This window comes from Lycium barbarum, chromosome 6 (assembly GCF_019175385.1).
Source record: "Lycium barbarum isolate Lr01 chromosome 6, ASM1917538v2, whole genome shotgun sequence".
NCBI classification, from domain to species: Eukaryota; Viridiplantae; Streptophyta; class Magnoliopsida; order Solanales; family Solanaceae; genus Lycium; species Lycium barbarum.
In genome coordinates, this window is record NC_083342.1 from 73,743,482 (window position 1) to 73,771,149 (window position 27,668).

The 27,668-nt window shown below is 39.2% G+C and overlaps 1 long non-coding RNA gene across 2 annotated transcripts; it reads left to right on the top strand.

Annotated features, from left to right (window-relative positions):
* The first annotated feature begins 17,014 nt into the window (after positions 1-17,014).
* On the top strand, positions 17,015-27,061 carry LOC132599747 (uncharacterized). 2 transcript variants are annotated; one of them, XR_009566988.1, is made up of 4 exons: positions 17,015-17,213; positions 17,357-17,406; positions 17,584-17,615; positions 26,808-27,061. It is a non-coding gene; the product is annotated as an uncharacterized LOC132599747 (long non-coding RNA). The 2 variants fall into 2 exon arrangements; XR_009566987.1 differs by having other exon boundaries at positions 17,357-17,615.
* Positions 27,062-27,668: the final 607 nt, after the last annotated feature.

A 27,668-nucleotide genomic window follows, 5' to 3' on the forward strand; every position in this document is an offset into this window, starting at 1 on the left:
ATGTTGTAAACACGTCATGTCATACATCAAAAGAACCTGTCTCTTGAGAAGCCACAGCTAACCAAAACATAACAAAATATGCAAGCCGCCAAGGCTGCCACTATACACGGGGACATGCGAGATGAACTATATCGGTATTGTCACACCCCGACTTTACTAGGGTGTGATGGGCACCCGACTCCATATCTGGAGCCGAGCGAACCCGCTGACTCTTGTTACATATAGAAACTCTTGAATCAATTAAGAAAGAAATACATAGTAAGCTCTCCAATTTTTCTTTTCTTTTCATAAGTAAACTCTGACATCATGTAAGACTCGTGACATGAAACATAATAGCATATCGGCTGCTGGAGCCGCTTACAGACTGACAACCCAATACCCATGACTCTGTCTGCAAAGTCTCTAACATCAAACAAACATCGTGGCTCAGACACTCAGACTCGGCAGCACTCCAGAACAAGTGGAGCCTGCCAACTCCGCTGGAACATCTTCTATGATAGCTGTGGCTCATCTGGTGTACCTGCGCGGCATGAACGCAACCCCCGAAGAAGAGGGGTCAGTACGAGTAATGTACTGAGTATGTAAGGCATGAATAGTGACATAATAAAGGAATATACCGTATGATTAATAACGGAATAGACATATGGAGATTATCTTGGACAGAAGTAACTTGTACATATGAATGCCTTTCAGGAAGATGCCATGCATGCTTAGTCCCTTTTTCAGAAAAACAGTACTTCTTACTTACATGTACATAAAACAGAACATTTCAGAAAACGGTATCCTTTATTCACATTTACAGACGCCGAGTACATCGGCTCTCCCACCCCCCTCCCCAACAGTGTCCCAACATATTATATATAAATATATATATCACATATACAGACGCCGTATCCGGCTCTCCCATATCCCGAGTCCGGGCATCCCGCGTCCGGGACGAAATCCAGCTGAATCAGGTGGTGATATAACAGTGGCCCTTCCCCTTTCCCCATATACATATACATATACATATTCACATTCATATACATATGTCATACAATTGGTATGCATGAGAGCCCAAAGAAAGTCATGTGTCCATCGGAGTGACGTAAGGTCGGTGACCTCCGATTACATTATGGAACAATCATGGTCACTTTGTCTCACCTTGAAGGAACGAGTATTTTAAGGCGAGACTGCCAACGAAAAACAGCCTTAAGAGGGAGCATAGAGTGAAATCACGGACATTATAACCGCCAATTCATATGTTTTGAAGTCTTTTAGAAACTAGTGTCATAGCTAAGGAATAGAGTTGAGGTTCAAGAACTAGTATAACATTCTCGCATTCACTTTAAATTCTTAGCTCAAGGCTCTTAGTTATGGAATCATTCTTATCGTACTTACCATAGGCACATTCTCTTTCTTAACATCATCATTATCATTGTCATCATAGGAGTATCCTCGTTAGCATAGTTACGGTACTTGTCATTCGATGAACGGAATAAGGATCAAAAGTTTTCTTTGGGTTCTGCTTCAAAGTAGATCAAAAGGAACAATAAGGAAAAGCCGGGGACAATGGGCCCACCTCGGGTCAAATGAGGTGGCGTACCAAATTTACGTACATTACATTTCATGACGTCACTTGTGAGGGTTTTAGGGTAGTCGGATCACATTGGTGCAATTTCTAGCTGTTTAGGTAGTTTCTCAACATTTGATAACATTTTGAGTTCAATCTTACTGAATGAAAAAGGGCCAAACTCAGTTTTGGATTTCTAGGGATAGGATCGTCCCCGAGGCCCGTATCCAATCCTATTACATCTAAGACATGCCAAAGAAAGAAGGGTAAAGCCTTACATACCTTTTCTGCTTCTTATGCAACTCCAAATTGACGTTCCAAATCCGCCAAAATCTACAAATTGTTCATGTTTACCAAAACTTAATTAGGGCATTTAGAAGTTGATTCTTTAAGGTAACACTTTGTCTGCCGAAATTTCGGCAGCATTTCCCCTGTAAATGTGCCATCCCACCAAGTTCAACTTGGCCAATTCTTAATCAATAACAATCCCGGGAATTCAACCCGGCCAAACTATCAACAATACCAACAATTCTTATCAACAACATTAACATTCCATTCAACATACATTCCAACATTCAATTCAATTCATTTCACACAATATTCCAACAACTTAATCAACATACTATTTCCTCCGAGACCTTCAACTTCAACCTCAACCATACATTTACTTATCATTAGTATTCATTTACTTTGACAACACCCTTCATTCAATATCACATAATTCATAACGGCGACAACTAGAATATCAAATTACACCAATCAACACCATTCTCGACCACAATGACTTCTTACACATTTTTCATATAATTTCATCCATCGCTACACATAACACCAACACAAACATGTTGAATACCATTGATTCATCACTCCAACCCCACTTTGCATACACATTACTAAACACACACATGCACGGCCAAACACACATAACATCATATTTTTATCACTTTCATTCATCCCTACATACTACAACAACCATAACATTAGATAAAATTTATTCATCATTCCAACATAATACACAATATACACGGCCATACACACCATATATATATCTCACGGCCACACCCCTTCATCCGTTTTCTTCACGAATTTCACTTATTTTCATATGCTACAACACACACAAACATTCACAACATATAAAAGAGGATGAACTCTTACCTTATTCCTTGGTTCTTCACTTGGCTAGAACTTGTATGAATATGAGTTCTTTTTGCTCCCATGAACACTCCACGTTGTAAAGGACTTCCCACTTAGTAGGAAAACTAGGAGGAAAGAATTTTCCATGATCAAAATTGAGGGGCAAGTTTCGGCCAGCCCCTCTCTTTAGCCGACTGCCCCCTTTTTTTTTTCATCTTTCTTGAGTTTTCTAGACTAGGCAACTAATGAATTAACCTTCCTTTTATGACTTAGTCTCATATATATATATATATATATATATATATATATATATATATATATATATATACTTTCCCCCATTCTTTCCATATTTATGCTTTAGTCCCTCAATTATGGCCTTATGTCCCTTTCCTTCCCTCTCTAGAGTTTTCCACCTTTTTCTTGATTTTTCTTGAAATTAATTCAAAAGGCCAATTGTCTTCTCTTGCAAGCCTCAAACATGCACATACAAAATTACCCTTATTAATTAATTAAATATGGCATACACCACACACCATGTGACCATGTGGCCCTCTCTTGAATTTTCATGAACTTGGCGGAATTCCCATTTTACCCCTAGCCTTCCACATTATTTTCATTGACCACTTTGCGAATTTCCCTTTTACCCTTTACCTTTCTCAATATTTCCATACTACCAATGTTCGTAAATAATATTCACAACAACTTATACATTATAATAAATTTTTTTGAAAATGGTCATTCCCTTTACTTCGTCACGACCACTTTGGGATATCCGAACGTATAAAATACGGGACATAACAGGTATAGATGACCAAAACATATATACACAACCCACATATGTCTACGGACCTCCAAGAGTATAACAAGCCTATGTCAAAGGATCTGTACCAAAATGACTCAAGCTCCGGAACAATAGAGCTCTCCAAGCGGCCGAGCATAAGTCCTAAGCTGGCGGATCACCAAACTGAGTGTCTGTACCTGCGGGCATGAAACGCAGCCCCCGAAGAAAGGGGGTCAGTACAAAAAATGTACTGAATATGTAAAGCATAAAATACAATAAGGAAGATCATGACTGAGTAAAAGATGACAGGAGACAAGAATGATAATCAAGATACCAATGCATATGTGCCTTATGAGATAAGAGTCGGGCATATATTGTTACACCTCGAAAATTTCCCCGTGAACGTACAGTGAAAAGTTGCAGGTTTGCACTTTGACCCAGTTGGTCGTAAAGTGGAATACGGCCCGTAAAGTGATTTATGGACCTTAAACTGCTATCGTCCTCCGACCTTTCAAAAATTTCAACTTTCTGCCAAATGCCTAAATGGTTAAATACGACCCAGAATACGGACCGTAAATCGAAATACGGCCCGTAAACTGTGACCGTAAACCACCATGACTCTAGCAAACCTTTCTGGTTCTGTTATCTTTAAATACGGTCGCGAAGGACGGACCGTAAACCAGAATACGGCCCGTAAAATGGGTTTACGACCACTGTACACCTCAGTCACTGTTCATTCCGGATTAGATTTTAAGTCATTACAAAGAGACCCAAGCTCATTCAAATCATTTCACCTTCACGATATTTCTCTCTAGAAACTCCTAGAATACTCTCTACTCTTCATCACAAGAAAACCAAAGGAAATTAGTGATCAACTACATGAAACCCACGAAATCAAGTGTAAGAATCACACTAAAGTTTATCTTTCCCAAGAAAACTCAAAAGAAGTGAAGTAGGGTTTTGGTGCTAGAGGAGGAACTCCACTCAAGTCTTGTTCAACCATCATCCAAGGTAAGTTTTATGACCATCTCATGTTGTTTAAGGTGTTGAAAGGTTGAGATACCCGAATTGTAGAAAAGTATAGCAAATGGGTCATAAATGAGTGAATAGTGCCATGGTTGAATGGTAGTTGAATGGAATCATGAATGTTGATGTGTTGAAATCATGAATACGTTATAAATGAGGCTTAGACCATGAAATAAGTATTATACATGAGAAAACGCGATAGTAAGCTATAACTATGAATATGGAGAAATTGAAAAGGAATGGTGGATCATGGTCATTGTATATGAATGATGATTGTTGATGGCTATATTGTAATTGTTGTTGTGAGTGTTGGGAGTTGATATGGAATATGGGAGAAGTAGTATAAACAAAGGAAGTGCTGCCCAATTGTCTCTAGAAATAGTAGTGCGTTCTTATAGTTGATTAACTAACGTTAGTACGAATCCTCTTTTGAAGGTAGAGACGTGACATTGAAGGAAAATAAGCAAACGCTAGATTGCTTAAACGAGAAAGGTATGTAAGGCTTAACTCTTCTTTCAAAAGGCATGAATCCTTCAAGTTTTCCATAATCCTTCTATAAGATGAAGCTTATGAGTCCCTCTAAATATCGAATCACCTATAAGCATGATAAAAATGACAATGAGCTAGAGTATAGAGATTCAAGAAATTGTGGCACGATGTTCCTACAATGCTAATGATGTTATTATTGTTAACACTCGCCTTATGCTTTATTTCCTTCAAGGCGAGGCATGATACTCATAAAATGTCCATAATACAATCGGGGGTTCACGACCTTACGTCACCCCGACATAGTGGAGTTGCCTTAAAGCCTAATATATGCTCTTAATGCTAATGTATGATCTGACAATAAAATGATGAGTAATGCTAACTTGTAATATAACTATGGGATGCATGGAATACCAAGAAATGATAACATGATGCTACGGCATGAGATGTGTAATAGTGATGTGTTATGATTGATTTTTTGATGATATGATTCCACCGCGCCTATATGGTGGGGCAGGTCACCGCTAATGCGGGCTGCTATGTTTACACCGAGCCTAGAGGGCCGGGCATGATCACCACTAGTGGGCGACATATGAGGGTTACCCGGACGCGGGTAACGATGCGGATTACGATGTGAGGATTTATGTGATGACGTGTATGACGTGTATGATAATGTATGTGATGATGTATGGGATGCGATAGCATGTATACTGTGATTATGTAAAATGCGATATATGTAGAGAGTATGTTGTACATGATATACATTCAGGTTATATCCTTCTCTCATGATTTCGGATCCCTCAATTATGTTTGTTTACTTCATTCCTGCCTTACATACTCAGTACAATATTCGTAGTGACGTTCGTTTTCTTTGGACGCTGTGTTCATGCCCACAGGTAGACCGGGAGGAGATCTTGCTCCAGATTCTTAGAGGGCGTTAGCTGACTGAAAGCACCCCATGTCCTGGAGGTTCCTATGATGATTATTTTGTGTACAATTGTAGATGTCATCTCATAGAGGCTCGTAGATACTCAATGTGGGTCATGTGGTTTCACGGCGTGGTCATTGTGTAAATATATACATATGTATTATTTTGCTAGCCTAATGGCTCATGTGTATAAAAACATTATGTTTCCAAAGGAAAACGGGTTTTCTTATAAATCGAGCACGAATCTGATAAATGATTGTTAAATACGCCTAAGGAGTACTAGTGCGAGCGGTGCTCGGCGGTTAGCCCCGGGTACCCGTCACGGCCCCTAGCCGGGTCGTGACTAAAGTGGTATCAGAGCGGTTCAGTCCTAGGAAGTGTCTACGAGCCATGTCTAGTAGAGTCTTGTTTATGGTGTGTAGCGCGCCACATCAATAAACAAGAGGCTACAGGGCATTTAGGAAAAATGACCATCTTTCTTCTTATGAGATCGTGCGATAGAGCCATGCATAAGATCTTATCCTCCCTAATAGTGCGTTATGATTTCAGAATGCCGCCAAAGGGGAAAGCCACAGCCGCCCAGAAGCGCAAGACTAAGACAAAGAGGCGGGTAGAAAGAGAGACTCCAATGAATATTGAAGAGGGTGAATCGCATAACGAGGCCTTGTCTAATACTTCCTCTACCTCGCCCAATATGGGAGAACAAGTAGGAGCTCCAGCTCCAATTCCTCCCCAGGCTGCTTCGGGTCAACAAATGACCGAGGCCATCCAGGTATTGACACAATTGGTTGCCGCACAAGCACAACGACAGAATGTGGGTTTAAGGGACCGGGAAGCAAGTACAAAGGCCCGTGATTTTATGAGTCTAAATCCACCGGAGTTCTTCGGGTCAAAGCCGGGGGAAGACCCACAAGGTTTTATTGATGAAATGTTGAGGACTTTGAAGATTGTCCATGCCTCCGAAACCGAATCCATGTAGTTGGCATCTTATAGACTCCGGGATGTGGCGGTGTTATGGTACAACAATTGGGTATTATCAAGAGGAGAGAATGCGACTCCTCCGGTGTGGCAAGAGTTTGTAGATGCTTTTATTCGTCACTATTTGCCACCCGAGGTCCGCCGAGCTAGAGCGGATAGATTTCTAAATTTGAGGCAAGGAAATATGAGTACCCGGGAGTATAGCATGCAATTCAATTCTTTGGCTAGATATGCTCCGACCCTGGTGGCTGACATGGGAGATCGGGTACATAGATTTGTGAGTGGCCTAGGGCCACATTTATTCAGAGATTGTCTGACGGCTTCCTTGCAAGACGGGATGGACATTTGCCGGATACAAGCCCGTGCTCAGAATTTGGAGGGGCGACAACAACAACAAAGAGGTGATCGCGACAGTGATAGAAGAAAAAGCAAAAGGGATAGATATATGGGCACGGGCAGTGATTATAGAGAGGGATCGAGGTAGACTTATTCCCGACATTCAGGCCAGTCAGCGACTAGTGCACCTCCCAGATTTCCAAATAGAAGATTTGACCGCTCCTTTCGCTCGGGACAGGGTTAGAGTTCGAGGGCTTCAGGTTCCCAGTTTGAGGGTGATTATAGTCAGGGAGACCCCCAGTTACACGATGTATTCAGTGCCGCAAATTACACTCAGGGCCATGTCGTCAGGACACTAATGCTTGTTATGTTTGTGGGCAGACCGGGCATTTGATGCGAGATTGTCCCTCGCGGAATGGCAGAGGTGGTGTTCGACCCACCGGCTCAGCAGCGGGTTCCTCATCAGCACGCCCAGCGGGGCAGACTCCCCAGATGACAGCAGGCCGAGGGGCAGCATCTACTTTAGGTGCCACTCAGCCCCGCGTATATGCTTTAACCGGACGACAGGATCTCGAGTCCTCTCCGGATGTAGTTACAGGTATATTGTCTATATTCTCCCGTGATGTGTATGCATTGATAGATTCGGGTTCTACATTCTCTTATATTACTCCATATGTTGTTGGTTGTGTTGGGGTGAAACCTGAGTCAATTAGACCCTTTGAGGTACTCACTCCGATTGGTAATCCCGTGATAGCAAGGCAAGTGTACAAAAACTGTGTCATTGTGATATGTGATCGTCAAACCAAAGCCAATTTGATTGTATTGGAAATGGTAGACTTTGATGTAATCATGGGTATGGATTGGTTGGCCTCGTGCTATGCCAATGTCGATTGCCAGATGAAAGTGGTTCGATTCCAATTTCCGGGAGAGCCCGTGCTTGAATGGAAGGGTAATGCAGCATCCCCGAAGGGTAGGTTTATTTCCTACCTTAAAGCAAGGAAGATGATAGCCAAGGGCTATATTTATCATTTAGTTTGGGTTCATGACACCGAGGCAAAGCCGCCAACTTTCCAATCAGTTCCAGTCGTGAATGAATTCCCAGATGTATTTCCTGATGAGCTTTCAGGTCTTCCTCCAGAAAGAGAAATAGATTTTTCTATTGACGTGTTGCCGGACACCAAGCCTATTTCTATTCCTCCTTATCGAATGTCTCCGGCAGAATTGAAAGAGCTAAAAGCACAGCTGAAAGATCTGCTTGACAAGGGGTTTATTAGACCCAGTTCATCGTCGTGTGGAGCACCAGTCTTGTTCGTAAGGAAGAAAGACGGATCTCTACGAATGTGTATCGACTACAGACAATTGAACAAAGTAACGATACAGAACAAATATCCTCTTCTGAGGATTAATGATTTTTTTGATCAGCTGCAAGGTGCCAAGTGGTTTTCCAAAATAGATTTGAGGCCGGGTTATCATCAAGTGAGAGTTAGAGAAGCGGATATTCCTAAAACAGCCTTCAGATCGAGATATGGCCACTATGAATTTCGGGTGATGTCATTCGGGTTGACTAATGCTCCAGCCATGTTTATGAATCTGATGAATAATGTATTCAGGCCCCTCTTGGATCTATTTGTGATAGTATTTATTGATGATATTTTTGTGTATTCTCGCACGGAATCAGAACATGCAGATCATCTGAGAGTTGTTCTTGGTATTCTTCGAGCCTGGGAATTGTATGCAAAATTTTCAAAATGTGAGTTTTTGCTCAACTCTGTAACATTTCTGGGCCATGTTATTTCAGATGATGGCATTCGAGTCGACACTCAAAAAATTGAAGCGGTGAAGACTTGGCCAAGGCCTACGACGCCTACAAAAGTTCGTAGTTTTCTGGGTTTGGCAGGGTATTATCGAAGATTCGTAGAGGGATTTTCGTCTATTTCGGCCCCATTGATGAAGCTAACCCAGAGGTCAGCAAAGTTTCAATGGAGCGATGCTTGTGAGCACAGCTTCCAGGAGTTGAAAGGCAGATTGACCTCAGCTCCGATCTTAACACTTCCAGAAGGGCCAGATGGCTACGTGGTGTATTGTGACACTTCCGGTGTCGGATTGGGATGCGTATTGATGCAGCATGGTAAGGTTATTGCATATGCTTCGAGACAATTACGGAAACATGAGAAGAATTATCTAACTCATGATCTCGAATTGGCTTCGATTATTCATGCCCTAAAAATATGAAGGCATTATTTGTATGGCATGCATGTTGATATCTATACGGATCATAGGAGCCTCCAACACATTTTCAAGCAAAAGGAGTTGAATCTGCGGCAAAGGCGGTGGTTAGAATTGTTAAAAGATTATGATGTGGACATTTTGTACCACCCCGGAAAAGCGAATGTAGTAGCCGATGCGCTTAGCCGGCGATCAATGGGCAGTTTATGTGGAGTTCCACCGGAAAGGAAAGAGATGGTTCAAGAACTTCATCAATTGGCTAATCTTGAAGTGCGTGTAATTGATTCTAGCGATGCTGGGATTAGTATAAATGATTCCACAACCTCGTCCTTGGATACGGAAGTGAAGGAACGGTAGTATGAAGATCCTCAGTTGTGTCGTTATAGAGACGCATCTCATGGGAAAGAAAAGTCTCCGTTTGAAGTTTCCATGGATGGGATTCCTAGGTACCGAGGCAGGTTATGTGTGTCGAATGTGGCGGAATTGCGCCGACGAATTTTAGAAGAAGCACATTGCTCTAGATATTCTATTCACCCAGGTGCAACCAAGATGTATCATGATCTCAAGATGATATATTGGTGGGATGGCATGAAGAGAGACATAGCCGAATTTGTAGCACAATGTCCAAATTGCCAACAAGTAAAAGTTGAACATCAGAAGCCAGGAGGCTTATTGCAAGCAATAGAGATACCCACCTAGAAATGGGAAGTGATCAACATGAATTTCATCGTGGGATTACCTCGTTTCCGTGCCAGGTATGACTCTATATGGGTGATTATGGATCGATTGACGAAAGCAGCCCATTTTCTTCCAGTTAGAACTACATACTCAGCCGAAGATTAAGCGAGGTTGTATCTCAGAGAAATTATGCGACTCCATGGAATTCCATTGTCTATTATCACCGATAGAGGAGCACAGTTAACAGCTAAGTTTTGGAAGTCTTTTCAAGAAGGTCTAGGCATGCAAGTAAAGTTTAGCACGACATTTCATCCACATACCGATGGGCAAGCCGAGCGCACTATTAAGACCTTGGAAGATATGCTACGAGCGTGTGTGCTGGATTTCGGTGGTAGTTGGGATGATCATTTGCCACTAATTGAGTTTGCATATAACAACAGCTATCATTCTAGTATACAAATGGCTCCGTATGAAGCTTTATATGGAAGGAAATGTAGGTCGCCAATCCGAGACCGGTTGTTGACAGCTCAAAGCCGGAAAAAATCTTAGGCGGAAAATCGCCGACGAGACTTGGAATTTCAGGTCGGTGATTGCGTATTTTTGAAAGTATCTCCAATGAAAGGGGTGATGAGATTTGGTACAAAAGGGAAGCTAAGTCCTAGATACATTGGACCCTACAGAATCATCCGCAAAGTGGGCCAGGTAGCCTATGAATTGGATTTTCCTTCGGAGCTTGAATCAGTCCATCCAGTCTTTAATGTTTCGATTCTCCGCAAGTGTATTAGAGATCTTACAAAGATTGTCCCGATAGATGATGTGCAAGTAACGGAAAGGCTAACCTATAAAGAGGTGCCTATTGCCATCCTAGATAGGCAAGTGCGAAAGCTTCGAAATAAAGAAGTAGCGTCAGTCAAAGTATTGTGGCGAAACAACAATCGGAAAGAAATGACTTGGGAAGCGGAAGAGAATATGGAGTCCAAGTACCCACACTTATTCCAACCCCCAGGAGAGATCCAAGATGAAACACCAACAATATAAGGTATGTATGCTTCATCTTTATGCTCTTGGTCGTGTGTGGCCATAAATATATTGATATTATGATGTAGCCCTATGAGGCGATGACATTATGGGTTGTTGTGATAGGTTGGTAGTGCCAAATTATAGGGGAACCTCTAGCGAAATTTTCGTAGAATCCTGAGTGTTTAACATTCGAGGACGAATATTCCAAAAGGGGGGAAGAGTGTTACACCTCGGAAATTTCCCCGTGAACGTACAGTGAAAAGTTGCAAGTTTGCACTTTGACCCAGTTGGTCGTAAAGTGGAATACGGCCCGTAAAGTGATTTGACCGTAAACTGCTATCGTCCTCCAACCTTTCAAAAATTTCAAATTTCTGCCAAATGTCTAAATGGTTAAATACGACCCAGAATACGGACCGTAAATCGAAATACAGCCCGTAAACTGTGACCGTAAATCACCATGACACTAGCAAACCTTTCTGGTTCTATTATGTTTACATACGGTCGCGAAGGACGGACCGTAAACCATAATACGGCCCGTAAAGTGGGTTTACTACCACTGTACACCTCAGTCACTGTTCATTCCGGATTAGATTTTAAGTCATTACAAAGAGACCCAAGCTCATTCAAATCATTTCACTTTCACGATATTTCTCTCTAGAAACTCCTAGAATACTCTCTACTCTTCATCACAAGAAAACCAAAGGAAATTAGTGGTCAACTACATGAAACCCATGAAATCAAGTGTAAGAATCACACTAAAGTTTATTTTTCCCAAGAAAACCCAAAAGAAGTGAAGTAGGGTTTTGGTGCTAGAGGAGGAACTCCACTCAAGGCTTGTTCAACCATCATCCAAGGTAAGTTTTATGACCATCTCATGTTGTTTAAGGTGTTGAAAGGTTGAGATACCCGAATTGTAGAAAAGTATAGCAAATGGGTCATAAATGAGTGAATAGTGCCATGGTTGAATGGTAGTTGAATGGAATCATGAATGTTGATGTGTTGAAATCATGAATACGTTATAAATGAGGCTTAGACCATGAAATAAGTATTATACATGAGAAAACGCGATAGTAAGCTATAACTATGAATGTGGAGAAATTGAAAAGGAATGGTGGATCATGGTCATTGTATATGAATGATGATTGTTGATGGCTATATTGTAATTGTTGTTGTGAGTGTTGGGAGTTGATATGGAATATGGGAGAAGTAGTATAAACAAAGGAAGTGCTGCCCAATTGTCTCTAGAAATAGTAGTGTGTTCTTATAGTTGATTAACTAACGTTAGTACGAATCCTCTTTTGAAGGTAGAGACGTGACATTGAAGGAAAATAAGCGAACGCTAGATTGCTTAAACGAGAAAGGTATGTGAGGCTTAACTCTTCTTTCAAAAGGCATGAATCCTTCAAGTTTTCCATAATCCTTCTATAAGATGAAGCTTATGAGTCCCTCTATATATTGAATCACCTATAAGCATGATAATAATGACAATGAGCTAGAGTATAGAGATTCAAGAAATTGTGGCACGATGTTCCTACAATGCTAATGATGTTATTATTGTTAACACTCACCTTATGCTTTATTTCCTTCAAGGCGAGGCATGATACTCATAAAATGTCCATAATACAATCGGGGGTTCACGACCTTGCGTCACCCCGACATAGTGGGGTTGCCTTAAAGCCTAATGTATGCTCTTAATGCTAATGTATGCTATGACAATAAGGTGATGAGTAATGCTAACTTGTAATATGACTATGGGATGCATGGAATACCAAGAAATGATAACATGATGATATGGCATGAGATGTGTAATAGTGATGTGTTATGATTGATTTTGTGATGATATGATTCCACCGCGCCTATATGGCCGGGCATGTCACCGCTAATGCGGGCTGCTATGTTTACACCGAGCCTAGAGGGCCGGGCATGATCACCACTAGTGGGCGGCATATGAGGGTTACCCGGACGCGGGTAACGATGCGGATTACGATGTGAGGATGTATGTGATGACGTATATGATGATATATGTGATGATGTATGGGATGTGATAGCATGTATACTATGATAATGTAAAATACGATATATGTAGAGAGTATGTTGTACATGATATACATTCAGGTTATATCCTTCTCTCATGATTTCGGATCCCTCTATTATGTTTGTTTACTTCATTCCTGCCTTACATAATCAGTACAATATTCGTACTGACGTTCGTTTTCTTTGGACGCTGTGTTCATGCCCACAGGTAGCCAGGGAGGAGATCTTGCTCCAGATTCTTAGAGGCTGTTAGCTGACTGAAAGCACTCATTGTCCTGGAGGTGCCTATGATGATTCTTTTTTGTACAATTGTAGATGTCATTTCATAGAGGCTCGTAGATACTCAATGTGGGTCATGTGGTTTCACAGCGTGGTCATTGTGTAAATATATACATATGTATTATTTTGCTATCCTAAGGGCTCATGTGTATAAAAACATTTTGTTTCCAAAGGAAAACGGGTTTTCTTATAAATCGAGCATGAATCTGATAAATGATTGTTAAATAAGCCTAAGGAGTACTAGTACGAGCGGTGCTCGGCGGTTAGCCCCGGGTACCCGTCACGGCCCCTAGCCGGGTCGTGACATATATAATATACCGTACCTGGCCCTCTAGTGAGGGACTCGGTGAAATAATTATATATATACCGTACCCGGCCCTCTAATGAGGGAATCGTTGAAATAATCATATATATACCGTACCCACCCCTCTAGTGAGGGACTCGGTGAATAATCATATACATACCGTACCAACCCTCTAGTGAGGGACACGGTGAACAATGCAATGAAACTGTGCATGAGTAGAGTATTAGGAGCAATCATGTACAAAATGAATCATCATCTGAGACTCGATAGAATAATTAGAATGAACCAACACTTGAGAATCAAAGACAACTACCATGTTAAGTACCACTGAGGATTAGAATTCATTGGAGTCATGTATGTTCATTGTTCGCTCAGTTTATGTAATTCATACCAAAAAGAAAAGAGGGTAACTTTACATACTTGCTGATTCTCCAATTATTTACACCTATTCGTCTGATCTCGTGAGTCTACATTTAAAAAGATTCACACTATCGTTAGACTCATCATAGTATACTTGTGTTAAGCTTTCAAGTAAAATTGTTCTATATCCTGCCGAAAATCGAACAGCATCTCCCCTGCTTATATGCCTAGCCCAAAACCTCAACTCAACAACCAACAACAACAACAACACCAACATCAATAACATCATTTCCAACAACAATATATACCATAAAACATCCCACACGCTGTTTTTCAACTTTCATAACTAATCAACTTACTAAACACTCTAACTTCATGAATAAACCGGTGTTAATGTAAATAGGAAGAGATCCATAGCTTATTCTTACTAGGACAACAATATATTCAGTGTTCGCCTAGAATCCGGACCGAATCCACCGCAAAACAAGACTACAAACACAACTGCGCGCTATTCGGACCTATGCTAATATTCCACCGCTTGAAAATTACTCACTTTTTGGTACCCTCACTCTCCATTCTAATTTCTGGAAATTTCTGGGCTAAAATCTGGTGAAAAAGGGGTTATTACCCTTTTTATAGGGGTCAAATTCGGGTCGGGTCACTGTAGCAGTTTACTGTAGCAAGTCGGTTACTGTAGCACACTTTTCTGCTTTGTCAGCCGAACTTGTAACGTCCATAATTCTCTACTTTGATGTCCTATTGATGAGCGTTTTGGTGCGATGGAAACTTGACTCAACGAACTTCATTTTAGGCTTTTGTTTTACTTCAAAACACTTCATATGCTAAGAAATATTCTTCCCTCAAGTTGGACCAAAATATTCAAACAAAACTTCACCCATCCTTTGTCCAAAGTCGTACCACTCCATTTCTTCCACTCGTTTCCTTATAAAACCTTCTGTTATACCTTATATACATCCTTCAATCATTAAATATACTTAATAATGCTTGCTCCTTACATTCCAAACTGGTTTTGCTTGACCATAACTCAATGTACTTATGTTTCAAATTTGATAAGTAGTTCTTCGAAAATACGGGGTGTAACAATTCTGTAATATACTATAAGTTGGTTTGGGGTTTTAGTTGTGATCCCTTAATAGGGAATGTCTAAAATGAATAAGATTAAGGATAGCATTATGCTAGTTTAATCTAATAACTTCTTTTACTAAGATAGGCCACTAAGAGTACTCCTTAAGGATAGCCAATGCTAAAACTTAAAAGGATTAATAGTGAATCTTTTGTTAGAAAGTCAAACCATTGACTCAAAGTGTTTTATTCCTTTGGAATTAGGCTCATAATCTAAACATTTTGAGAGTAGGATGGAACCTATCTGTTTAGCTTGCCTTTCCTTCTTATTTGTGATACTATTCCATGGTTTTTTTCATCATGAGTAGGGCTCTAGAGACAGCCTAAGCTTACCTGAGATTGCTCCTTTGTTTCTACTTAACATGGTTACCCTAATGACTAGATAAATTTCCCTTTTTTGCCCTGGATATTTGTTTCTATATTTATGTGAAAATGAACTGCTAAGCACAAATCAAAGCATGACCTCTCTCTTTCCCACCTCACCTTGCTAGTTCTATGTTTTACTAAGCATGAGGTTGTATTCCTGAGAAATGAGTTCTTATGTCCTCTCTTTCTATAAATGATCCATCATCCTATCATGAATTTTTTCAACATTAGTTTTATGAATATGAAGCATGACATGAACTTATGTGATCCCTCATAATTTGATTATGAGCATTTGAAGCATGAAAACTTAAATTCTTCGTTTAGACAATTGGTTGGATACTATGATTATGTGTAGAAATTCTGAAGTTCCAAAAACCAAAAGAAGAAAGATTTATTGTTCTTGATTACCTGTTTGTTGAACTGGAATGAGGTGTTACACACTTTTGGAAGGCATTGAGTTGATGTCCCAAAGATATGAGCTCAAGATGAGGCTTTGAATACTTCTACTTAACCTTGTTATGGTTTGCTCTGGTTTAGGGTTTCCTCTTTGACATTTTTTTAAGCTTGTGGGGCCCTCTTTGTACGTATTTATGTGCTAAAACGAACTGAAACCCCCTTTTTTTTTTTTGAAAACTAAAAGATAGCCGATCTTTTTTCTTTGAACCTCCGGAGATTCTTTAAAAGAAGAAACACACCAACCTTGATTAGGTTAAGTTCAGAATTGATTTGGTCTATTATTCTACTAGTTTGGTTTTTTTCTTTCTTCTTCTGAAATCATATGGATTTCTTCCTTTAGTTTCTCAGTGCTTGGCCTTTCATTGTGAGACCTGGATACATCTGGTTTAAGTGTTTGTTATTTTTCTCTTTATCATGGTGAAAGTGTCTTTGATTCACCTAGCTTCCTGTGTATCATTAAACCTTGTGGGAATCATGCAGTGTCCTGTTCATACTTACAACAATAGGATTGAGTATATTAAATGAGTAATTCCCTCTGTCTCATTTAAATCTGTTCACTTCGATGGTGATATTTCCTTTTAGACTCATGAGTTGATACACAAGTTTGTTTGATTTCTTTGATTGTCTTCTCTCCTTCTCCCAAACATGCTCACCTATGTGTATTGTACTCCCTTTCAAGATGGCATGAGTTGCCCCTGCTCATTCTAGGAAGGGGACATATGTGTACTTTAGCATTCTCTAAAATTTGATAAGCATTTGCTTTCCTTTTATTTTTTAATTGAATTTTGCCCAAACGGGCCTTTTATTTATATGAAATCAAAATCAATCTAACAAAAAACGCAAGCCCAAGTCGGGTCCAGCCAAAACAAAATTAAAAAATGAAAAGATACACAATCTTAAAACTTGTCCTAAAATTAAAATTGGAAAGTAGCAACAATATCAACAATATGATATTGTTGCCCTAAATTCTCGCAATTTCTCTTTTTCTTGCTGCTTTTCTCTCTTCATCGACGATGCAAAGATGATGAAGTAGCCAGAGTTTGATGTCAAATTCAACTTCGTGACAGGCTTGAACTGATTTGCACTTGTTGATCAATTCGAGTTCCTTCTGCTTCAAAAGTACTGGGTAAGCTTCATCTCTTGTTCTTGTTGCAATTTTACTGATTTGTTTCATCAAATGTTTGACCTCTGCTCCGCATGTGTTATACATGTGCTGAATCTCCTCTACCTGTGGTTGTTTCTTGCTGAATCGTGATCGAAATGTGTTAGTCATACCATGAATGACTGACCTCTCTCCATAGTTGCACAAATTAGGAAAGGTATGATTTCCATTTCAGCTTCACCTGTTTTTCCTTCTTCTGCTTTGTTTCAATTCGATTGCACTAATTTCTTGCATTTCTATGTACCTCTATTGAAAAAACCTCTGCATATGTTGATTTGGACACTCTACCCATCTTATTGTACTCTCCAACTGCACCTCTCCACTATTGGTTAAGGAGTCGTTGACTCACATTGAAACTCTTACTCGGTAAGCTTCCCTTCTTCCCTCTCTTTGAAGTTTTGTTAGTTCCAGATCTGTTATGGGATTAATGTTGCTTGTATTTTTTATGTGTACCTTTGTGTTTCCTATTTGTTGCTGTTGTTGAGTGTTCTTTCCTCTTTACATGACTTTGTTTCTTTTATACCCGTATACCAACTTTTCTTTCCAACTTTATATAGCTCTGATTCTCAGATAAGGAATTTGAATTTTATCACTGTTGAGTATCTTCCTTAAGTCCACCTCGAATTGCCGAAAACTTTGGCATTGAAGGGACCCTTTATCAAGGGCCTGATTAGCCAAAGCATCAACAAGTTGATTTCCTTCTCTCATAATGTGAGTGAACCTTACCTCCATTTATGTATCCAATTCTAGGATCTCTTCTACCCATATTACAATGTTCCATCGTGGTTTCCACCATTTTAAGAGTATTTTTTGGATCATTTGTGAGTCAATTTGAACTACAATATGGTCCAATTGCTTCTCTCTACAGAAATCTATGGCTTCCTTGGTAACCATTGTCTCAACCACTGTGTTGGTATTAATTCCTATATCTTCTGCTTGAGCATGAATCAGATTACCATCTGAATTTCTCAAGCGGAATCCATATGAACTTCTACCTGGATTTCCACTGGAAGCACCATATGTATTACAAACTAACCATCACATTGGAGGAAAATCCCAAACCATTTTGCTAATCTTCAAATGAGCTCTACCACCTTCTAGCATTTGGATCAAACTATCCCATCTATTAGGCACTTGTCTAATTTAAGTATTTTCTTTCCTCTGAACTTATGATGGATGAGTATTGTTGTTAGTCCTTGTTTGACCCTTTTTCCACTCCCCCTTTATTGGTATTGATAAGTATGTAGTCTGGTATACATTGAGGTATAGACAAATATATAGAGGTATATACATCTTGTATATTCTATATACCACTGAGTATATGGGTGTATATACATAATATATCTCTTGTATATAGTGTTTATTACATTATGTTTGCTCTTCTCGGATTATACTGCCTTTCCCCTTTTCTCTCTCCTTCCTTGTTAATGCTGAGGTATACAAATCTAGCATGCCTTGAACACTCTCAAGTATACAGAGGTGTATACACTTGATATACTTCAAGCATACAAGAGTATACCTACTGTATATAATTTAGTACATAAACATAATAGGTTGTACTAATTGTTCGAGTAATGGACTTCTTTTTACTTCATATTCTTCTTTGAAAAAATGATATACAAGTAAATATACCTTAAGGGGTTGCTAATTTGTAACTGTAACTCGTTACACACTTGTTGTATATCTGGACTGCTTTATGTGTTATTAGATAATAATATACGTTATCTTCTTAGTACATTGATTGCCAAGCATGGGTGCCTTCTAACCGTCATCTCCCTTTTCACCTTTCCATGACTTACCCACCCGAGAATCCAAGTAGACTCTGCCAACATCATTTCATAGTCTCGTCGGGCCCAAAGGCCCAACATAGCATTAAATCAAGTCAGCTGTAGCACGAAGGCTCAACAATGGGTGGAAATTGTTGATATTTACGCCGATAGGCTTAGTAAACTCATCAGCCCCCTTTGCTATTGTTTATATTTATACCTACCTGAATATTTGTGAAAACTACTTGTGTATTGTTGAAACCCTTAGGACCTAATTGAAAGCTCGAGTAGGCAAAGGATTCTAAGATAGTATGGTAGATGACCCGTTTTCGAGACTTAACTCAACTTTCAAAATCATTGTCTCAAATTAACATAAACATTTTCATTTTTATCATAAACGATTTTCAAGAATTTCATGAAAGTAAAAACAATGAGATTTCCATATCATTCATATATTGAAAGAGTTTAAACAGTAGCATTCCAACGAACAAATAGACTGGTAGGATTTTTAGTTTGAAACAGTTGACTCGAAAATGAACCAATTATTGGTTCTTTTTTCCCAGAAGAGTCCCAAATACCAAAATTTCTTCCAAAGTAACAACTTGTGGAAAATAAGCTAAGATTTGAAACAAAAGGAAATGTTGATTAAGACTTGCCATTATTTGTAAAAACCATGGCTTTCAAAGAAAAAAGGCTATACCAAAATCATTTCACGAATTACTTCAAAAGAACAACTTACATTAGTTTGGGTCAAGAAACAATAAAAACTCTACTCATGACTTTGCGTGTGTCTTGGCCTAGTATAGGTAATAAAGTCGTAATCTCTTTTGAGTTATTCGAGTAAACTCAAACAATTTTTCACAGACAATCAAATGATCTTCTTATTTCTTTAATTAAACATTTCTTTAAAAATGAGCCATGGATAAAACAAGTAAAGGCAAGACTTTACTAATTCTTCTATACATATCCCTTTAGACACGCTTTTAAGCAAATATATACTTTTCAGCAAAAATTTTAAACCCGCAGGTCAACCGCATTGTGCGTATTCCTTCTGAGGTGCCTAACACCTTCCTCAGGAAATCACCAAAACCCTTACACGAACTTTAATACTTTAAGAAAGTTTTTCAAGAAGACTACTTTAAGAAAGTTTTTCAAGAAGACTAGCATGAAAACAAACGGTTTTCCTAATTCCCAAAATTAATTCGGTGGCGACTCTGTTTAACAAACAAAGAGCCAAGTTATGATAGAAGCTTTTATGACCGCATAAAAGTGAACTATAACAGTAAGAAATATGATTCAAATGGTGACTGATCCTCATCAATCTGTGTAACGACCCGCTAGGTCGTTATGGAGTGACTTAGTAAAGTAGACCTTCGTTGGAAATTTCGAGGCCGCGGGTGAGTCTGTAATATGTTTTTATGTATATGTACGAGTTTAGTTTGTGTCTGTAGGGCCTCGGATTGGTGTCGGGATTTTTGGGTGAAAAACTGGTGGAACAACCAGAGCTACTGTTCAATATGGACCACTCCAGCAGTTGTGGTACAACTGTAGCGAGTCCGTCGTAGCGGGTAGGTGGCTGCCACCGCGGGAGCGGGAAAAATTATTAAGGTCTGCCATAGACGGACCTTTGCCGCTATAGCAGGACCACCGCAGCGAGAAATCAACCCCTACAACGGTCGAAGGGAGGCAGAATCTGTCATGCCCCAAAACCCACCCTAGGAGTAACAGGCATCCAATGCTATGAACAACACCGAAAGGTCAAGCAATGATTTCAACAACTACCCACAGAAATAACTTCTAAGATGATAAATAAAACATAATCTAACTTCGGGACGCAGCCCGGAAACTAAAACAATAACTAAGATAGGATGGTGCCCTACGAACAAGCATGTGGGCTCACCAAATAGTCTAGAAACTAGCAAGCTCTCTTAATCCGGGTGCGTATCACGAACTTGCTCCTCAACATTACTTAACACACCATAAAAAAAACAATGGTATGCCTGAGTACTAGGTACTCGGTGAGTGTCTCGGGGACAATACTTAATATAAAAAATAATATAATAAGAATCAGTAAAACGGTGTCAATAAAAGTAGTTTAAATTCAAAGATAGAATCACCAACCTTAGTAACACCATTAATGAAAATCGTTAAAGAAGAAATAAATTAATTTCAACTCGTTATGTCGTTTATCATGTTTAAGTCTTTCAATCATGAATATAAGATTATCAACAAGCCACTCATAGGCAACCAAAGTATAACACATGCCGATACAGGCCCAAATCAACATAAAGAAGGGACGACCATTTAAGGTTCCCCAAACCGCATGAAGCACCATATCGGGGTTATCAACCCCAATGGCTACCCTTCCTCCCAAATAGCTAGGCAGAGACCACATCGGGATTGCGATTCCTCAATGGCCACTCTTCCTCCTGAATGGCTAGGCTAACCCCACTAGGATCCATAGTGACTACCCTTCCTGCCTAGTAGCTAGGACAAACCCAAACAATATAAATCATGGAAAAAGAGCTGAATCACCATCCTAGCATAGAAGCCGAATCACTCAAATCATGGTATGGAAGCTAAATCACAAGTCATATCATGATAATCACATTATTCATTAAGGATTATGTTCATCATCCCATTATGGGGGTACATCAAGTCATTTTAGTTTTGGAAACTGGGTTCACTTCTTTAAACAAGTTTCATGTTCAACACATTCCATTAAAGAGCAGTCACATGAGATAGTCAAGCTTTTCAATTATCAAGTTTAAACATCCCTTATGGGGTAATTCAAGTTCGAATACCAAAGCTTTATATCTCAATCTTCAATCTTCCTTTAGAAAGGAAAACAATCATGAGTACGTATATATAATACAGTACAAACAAGGTTTAATGTTGGCTTGTCCCTAACGCACACAAACCACAAACAAACAGTTCATAAAAATTGACCGAAAGAGTATGTTCAAAAGATACATACCTCTAATCTCGCTATAAGCTAGAAACTGGATTCCTTCCAAGTTCAACAATCACACTACTAATGGTTATTAATAATAAAGTTTAGAACTTTAATGTCACACCCCAAACCGATGCGTCGTGATGAGTGCCCGATCTCTACCGATCAAACACCCCTAAACTCGTACCATAATCTCACCAAAAAGCATGGTGGCCCATATATACCTTATAGCTGACTATACACATCTGTAGGGATAACATAATAGTCTTTACATCAAGAAATCACAACCAACGTATATATACACATATGTGCAGAAGATAACAGTGTAAGCCGACTAGGCCACTACATACGTTGTACAACAAAATAAGAGCCGACAAGGCTACATAGCTTCCCAAGTACATAAAACTATATACAGACCTCTATGGAACACAACTGTAGATTGGATAGAACAAGGCCCCGTCATACCTATAAATACATATCGAAATAGCATACCAAAAGGGACTGCAGCTCCGAACAAAGTGGAGTGCACTGACTGTAGCTGAGTGGAAGTCCTACTGAGTTGGGCCGCCTGTCTGGCTACCTGAACCTCCGGGTATGAACACAGCGTCCCCAAACAAAAAGACTTCAGTACGAATAATGTACTGAGTATGTAAGGTATGAAAAAAAACATAACAAGAGGTATGGAGCATAATATAAGATAAAAAGATAACCTGTATATTTGATTGCCTCGTAAGGAGGATATCACGCATGCTTAGCTTTTTAAAGAAAACACTTTTCCTGCATATCAAACATAATATCATCATTATCCCGCGTCAGGGATAACCATCGCACGCCGCCCACTAGTGGTGCTGCCCGGCCATATAGGTACGGTGTTATCATCGTTGTCCATAGCCACCCACCGAAGTGGTGCTACCCGGCCATATAGGCGCGGTGTTATTATCATAATCCATAGCCACCCACCATAGTGGTGCTGCCCGGCCATATAGGCACGGTGTGAGAAACTACTTATATATATATAAAGCATGCATGAGAGCCCAATTAAAAGCTACAACTCTATCAGGGTGACGTAAGGTCGGTAACCTCCGATTTATATTATGGAGCAATCATCATCGCTATATCTCACCTTGAAGGAACAATTATCATAAGGTAAGATCAACAACAATGAATAAAATTAAGAAATTCATGAAATAAACTCAATAATCTCATAATAGCATCAAGACTGTAAACTTTGATATCTCTAGAAATGGGATCATTATCATTATCATTATCATCATGGAAAACATCTATCTTTAGCAATATAAGAACTTTGAGAATCATGAAATTCTAGATTTTTGGGAATAAGGATATTATGGAAAACATGTATGGGTTCATAAGAAAAGAATAATGCCTTTAGAAAGAAAGGGACTAGCCTTAACATACCTTTTCGGTCGCCTTAACTTTAACTACTTAACGCCTGTCTTCCCAAGCTCGTAAATCTACATTCAAAAGAATTCATACTATTGTTAGGCTTATCATCATATGCTCATTTTAAGCCTTCAAATTAAATCCTCTTATAATCTCCCGGAATTCGGGCAGCATCTCCCCTATTTATATCCCTAGCCCGAAATCACAATATAAACAAAACAACAACAATAGCAACACTAATATCAACAACATCATCATCAACCTCAATATGCTCAATAAAAAATCAACCAATCACTAGACTCTACGAAGCTTTAACAACTAAATTTCCATAATACAATTCATAATACCCATAGTAAAGAATATCCTTACCTCAATCAGGGTTGGTAGAGCTTGAAATCTTATTTATCTTCGGTGACCTCCATTGATTCGTCGAGATTCATTATTTAGAACAAGAACTACAAGACCTTATATGCTTCCTGAGCCTAAATCCTGGGGTTTCACTTAATTTGGGCTAAAATTTTATAGAGGAAGTTGGGAGAATGTTCAAGGGGTTTAGGGAAGGTTTGGGGAGGTGGTTGAATGAAAATAAGGGGTAAATACCCGTTATATATTGTTCTAGGGTCGGTTTGCACCGACCTAGAACTTTCCACGCACTGTAGTGCGAGTGTCGCGCACTGTAGCTGCACGTTTCTGCTCTGCCAACCTGACTTGTAACATCCATAATTCTCTACTCCAATGTCGTATCAACGAGCGGTTTGTTGCGTTGGAAACTAGACTTCATGAAATTCACTTTAGGATTTTGCTTCACTTCAAAACTCCTCATATACTAAAAGATATTCTTTCCCCAACTTGGCTCATACTTTATTTTTCAAAATAACGCTCATCTTTTTCCAAAGTCATACTAACTCAACTCCTTCCACTCAATTCCTTATAGGACCTTCCAGAATTCCTCATATGCATCCTTTACTCATAAAATGTACTTAATAATGCTTTGTCCCTTATACTCTAAAGTTGTTTTACTTAGCCATAGCTCAACATACTTACGCTCAAATTTGATAAGTGCTTCTCCGCATGTGCGGGGTGTAACATTTAACCAATTATAGAGATTTCTACCCTTATTCGAAAAACTAGGGTTTTTTTAGCCTTAATACCTGTTCTTGAATCCTTATGTGAATCATTAGTGAATTTTAATCATGTAGGATGCTCTATACCAATCCAAACCATATTACTAAGCTCAGAAAATCAGAAGTCTTACCTCTTAGAAAAACTCCACAAGACCTTATCTCCTTCTTCTTGAGTTTTCAAGAATCTAGGGTTTGGAGAGATGAACTAGTGTCAAGAAGAGGTGAATTTAGTGTAGAATCGATGTAGATGGAGTAATAACTCACCTTAGATATTTTGGGAGGCCTTAGGATTGATTTTTTGTGATTAGAGATGTTTAGGAACTAACCCCAAGCTTAAATATAAGAAATAAATGTGAAAAATCGACTTTTGACCCGAAAACCGCCGTTTCGATGATGGGTCGGCGATACGTGCCCATCGCAGGACCCCCTACAGACTTGAGATTCAGAAAGGGAATTTTTTTGCATTTGTCCTGAGATGTGGGCACATCGTACGCACCCTCACATGCGCGGAGCGTATCCATCGCGCGGCCTGTGTCAGTTTCTGCGCAGTGTTTGGTAAATTGGACATAACTTCTTGTACAAAGCTTCGTTCAGCCTCCATAATATATCGTTTGAAAGATATTTCAAAGACCTAACACTTTTAAGTATTGAGTTTTCCCAAATTCGCAACAGAAATATTCAAAAACTGGACATAACTGAAAATTATCTTAGACTTAGACGAATTTCAGGATTTCTAACGAACCTCCTTATCTCGTTTGATCCTGAAAAGATCATTTAACACTTGTACCCATCCCGAAGAGATCCATATAGCTAAGATGACATCTAAATCTCAATTATTTCACATTCACACCTAATTCGAATTTACGGGATGCTATAGAATTAGCGTTTTATATCCTTTATTCCGAACTCTTTCCCCCACATAACACCAAAACAGTTCCCAAGAAAACTTGTGGAAATTTTCTAAGGCTAGGGCTAAAATACTCCTGAATGGTAAGTCGCAACCCTTTACTTTGTGAATTCCATCATCATCTTAGGTTTCCCTGATTAGTTTAAGGTTCTGTAATGGTGAATGAAGGGTATAAATCCCTAGAACTTGAGAAATCCTTGAATAATGAATGGGTTAGAGATTTTATTGTTGTTTATTCATCTAAGGTTATATATTATCACTTCCTAGGGTGGGAATTCAAGTTCTAATGGATGAGAATGATGCATTGAGACTTAGGGTTTCATAAAGGTGGTAACTTTAGCATAAAAACTACTTGTAAAAGAGTTGAATTGATTACAAACCCATGAATTAGAATAGTATGATCATTAGGAGAGTGGTAATGATGAGTTCACCATGAGTGATAGTTCAACCAATTGGAAAGAGAAGAAATAAGTGGGTTTCCCTTTTCAAATTGTTGTATTGTTTGAGCAAATGATTCGAATACTCATGTAGCACTACATTTCTAGAGTTTAAACATTCTGAGGCATCGTGGAAAGGAAAGGGTCGCGTAGAATAGCTTGCATTGTTCCAGTTCTGCGTTGAGGTAGGTTACGGTCTACTTGATTTAGACTTTGATTAGTTGGTTGTATATGTTATGAAATTGATAGGAGAAAGCATGATTAGGGTTTCGGACATAAAGTGTGGTTGGAAATTCCTATGTTTGATATTGATTGATTGATTATGTGATGAACTATTATAATATAATAAAGAAGAAGTTAATGAATATGATTCTTGTTGACTTGGAGTAATCCCTTATTCATTGATTGTTGAGTCTTGAGTCTTGATATGACTTGTGGCATGGTGACTTATGTTCCTTGATATTGATTCATTGATTGTTCACATTCGTTGTTAATTGTGGAACGAAAATACATTGAGGTGAGAAAGAGCATATAAATATGAAAAGGCACATTTGATAGGGGGTAAAGATATGGCCTAGTTATGGGCTAGTGATTCAAGGTTAGTTCTGGAGTGAATGGTACATGAACACCATGAGTCCCCTGCAGGTCATGGCTTTGTGGGCAAACAATATCATTTAGCATATGTATACGGATATGTGACAAAGTTGAGATAATTCATGAGTTACGGTTGTGTTAGTGATTACATGGGTTGAGTTACTTTCATTGATTTCTATTTGTGTGGACTTATCTTATTTCGGTGTTGGATGATTCTTGTTGATAATTTTATATGGTTATGTGTTGTTGTGCCTATCTGTCTATTCTATTCATTTGTGATTTTATGCATGATACTAATCTTAGTCGGCCTATGATATCTACCAATATATAGTGTTTGTACTGATACTACCTTGCTGCATTCTTTTGAGTGCAGATTGTGATCCAAAGACATCTACCAAACCTCGTATTTAGCGTGAGGCTAGTTTTCGATAGATTCGAGGATGAGCTCCTATCCATGCCAGCCGCCTTAAGATCTTCTCTTATTGATGTCTATTTCCATTCCAGATATTACTTATGTTATTTCAGACAGTTGTTATTTCCTTAGACAGTTTAGGTTTTAGAGTCCTTATACGATGACTTTCAGATTTTGGGGTTGTAATAGTTAGACTTCCGCAATTGACATTTATTTATGGCATGACTAGATGTTTTGGTGATTATTATATTTGTTATATCCTTGACTTGCCTAAAAGTTGTTAATTAATTGGTAATCGGTTGGATAGTTGGTTAAGGGGATGGTTCGCCCACTAGGAGATTATGTGGGTGCCACTCACAGTTACTTGGGTCGTGACAAAGATGGTATCAGAGCCCTAGATTCGTCGATCTCTTTGCACAAAGACATGTTTAGTAGAGTCTTACGGATCGGTGCGGAGATGTCTGTACTTATCTTCGAGAGGCTATGGGATACTAGGAAAATTCAAGTTCTTTCTTATCTAGGAAAATTCAAATTCTTTCTTTCTTTTATGCTACTTGATTCTAATTGGTATCTGGATGATTCAAATTGGTATCAGACTTTTCTTTTTATTCTCAGATAGATGGTGAGGACTCGTGCAGCAACAGCAATAAATGAGGCCAGGCCAGGGGTCGTGGCCGTGCCAGAGGTAGGAGAGCAGCAGCACTAGCCAGGGGCGGGGCTCCTACGGCTTGTCAGGCCCGCGCTGAGTTCCCTGAGCCTCACAAAATTCCTGATGAGGCAGTAGAGTTTGTAGCAGCACTAGCTCAGCCAGATATTATAGCT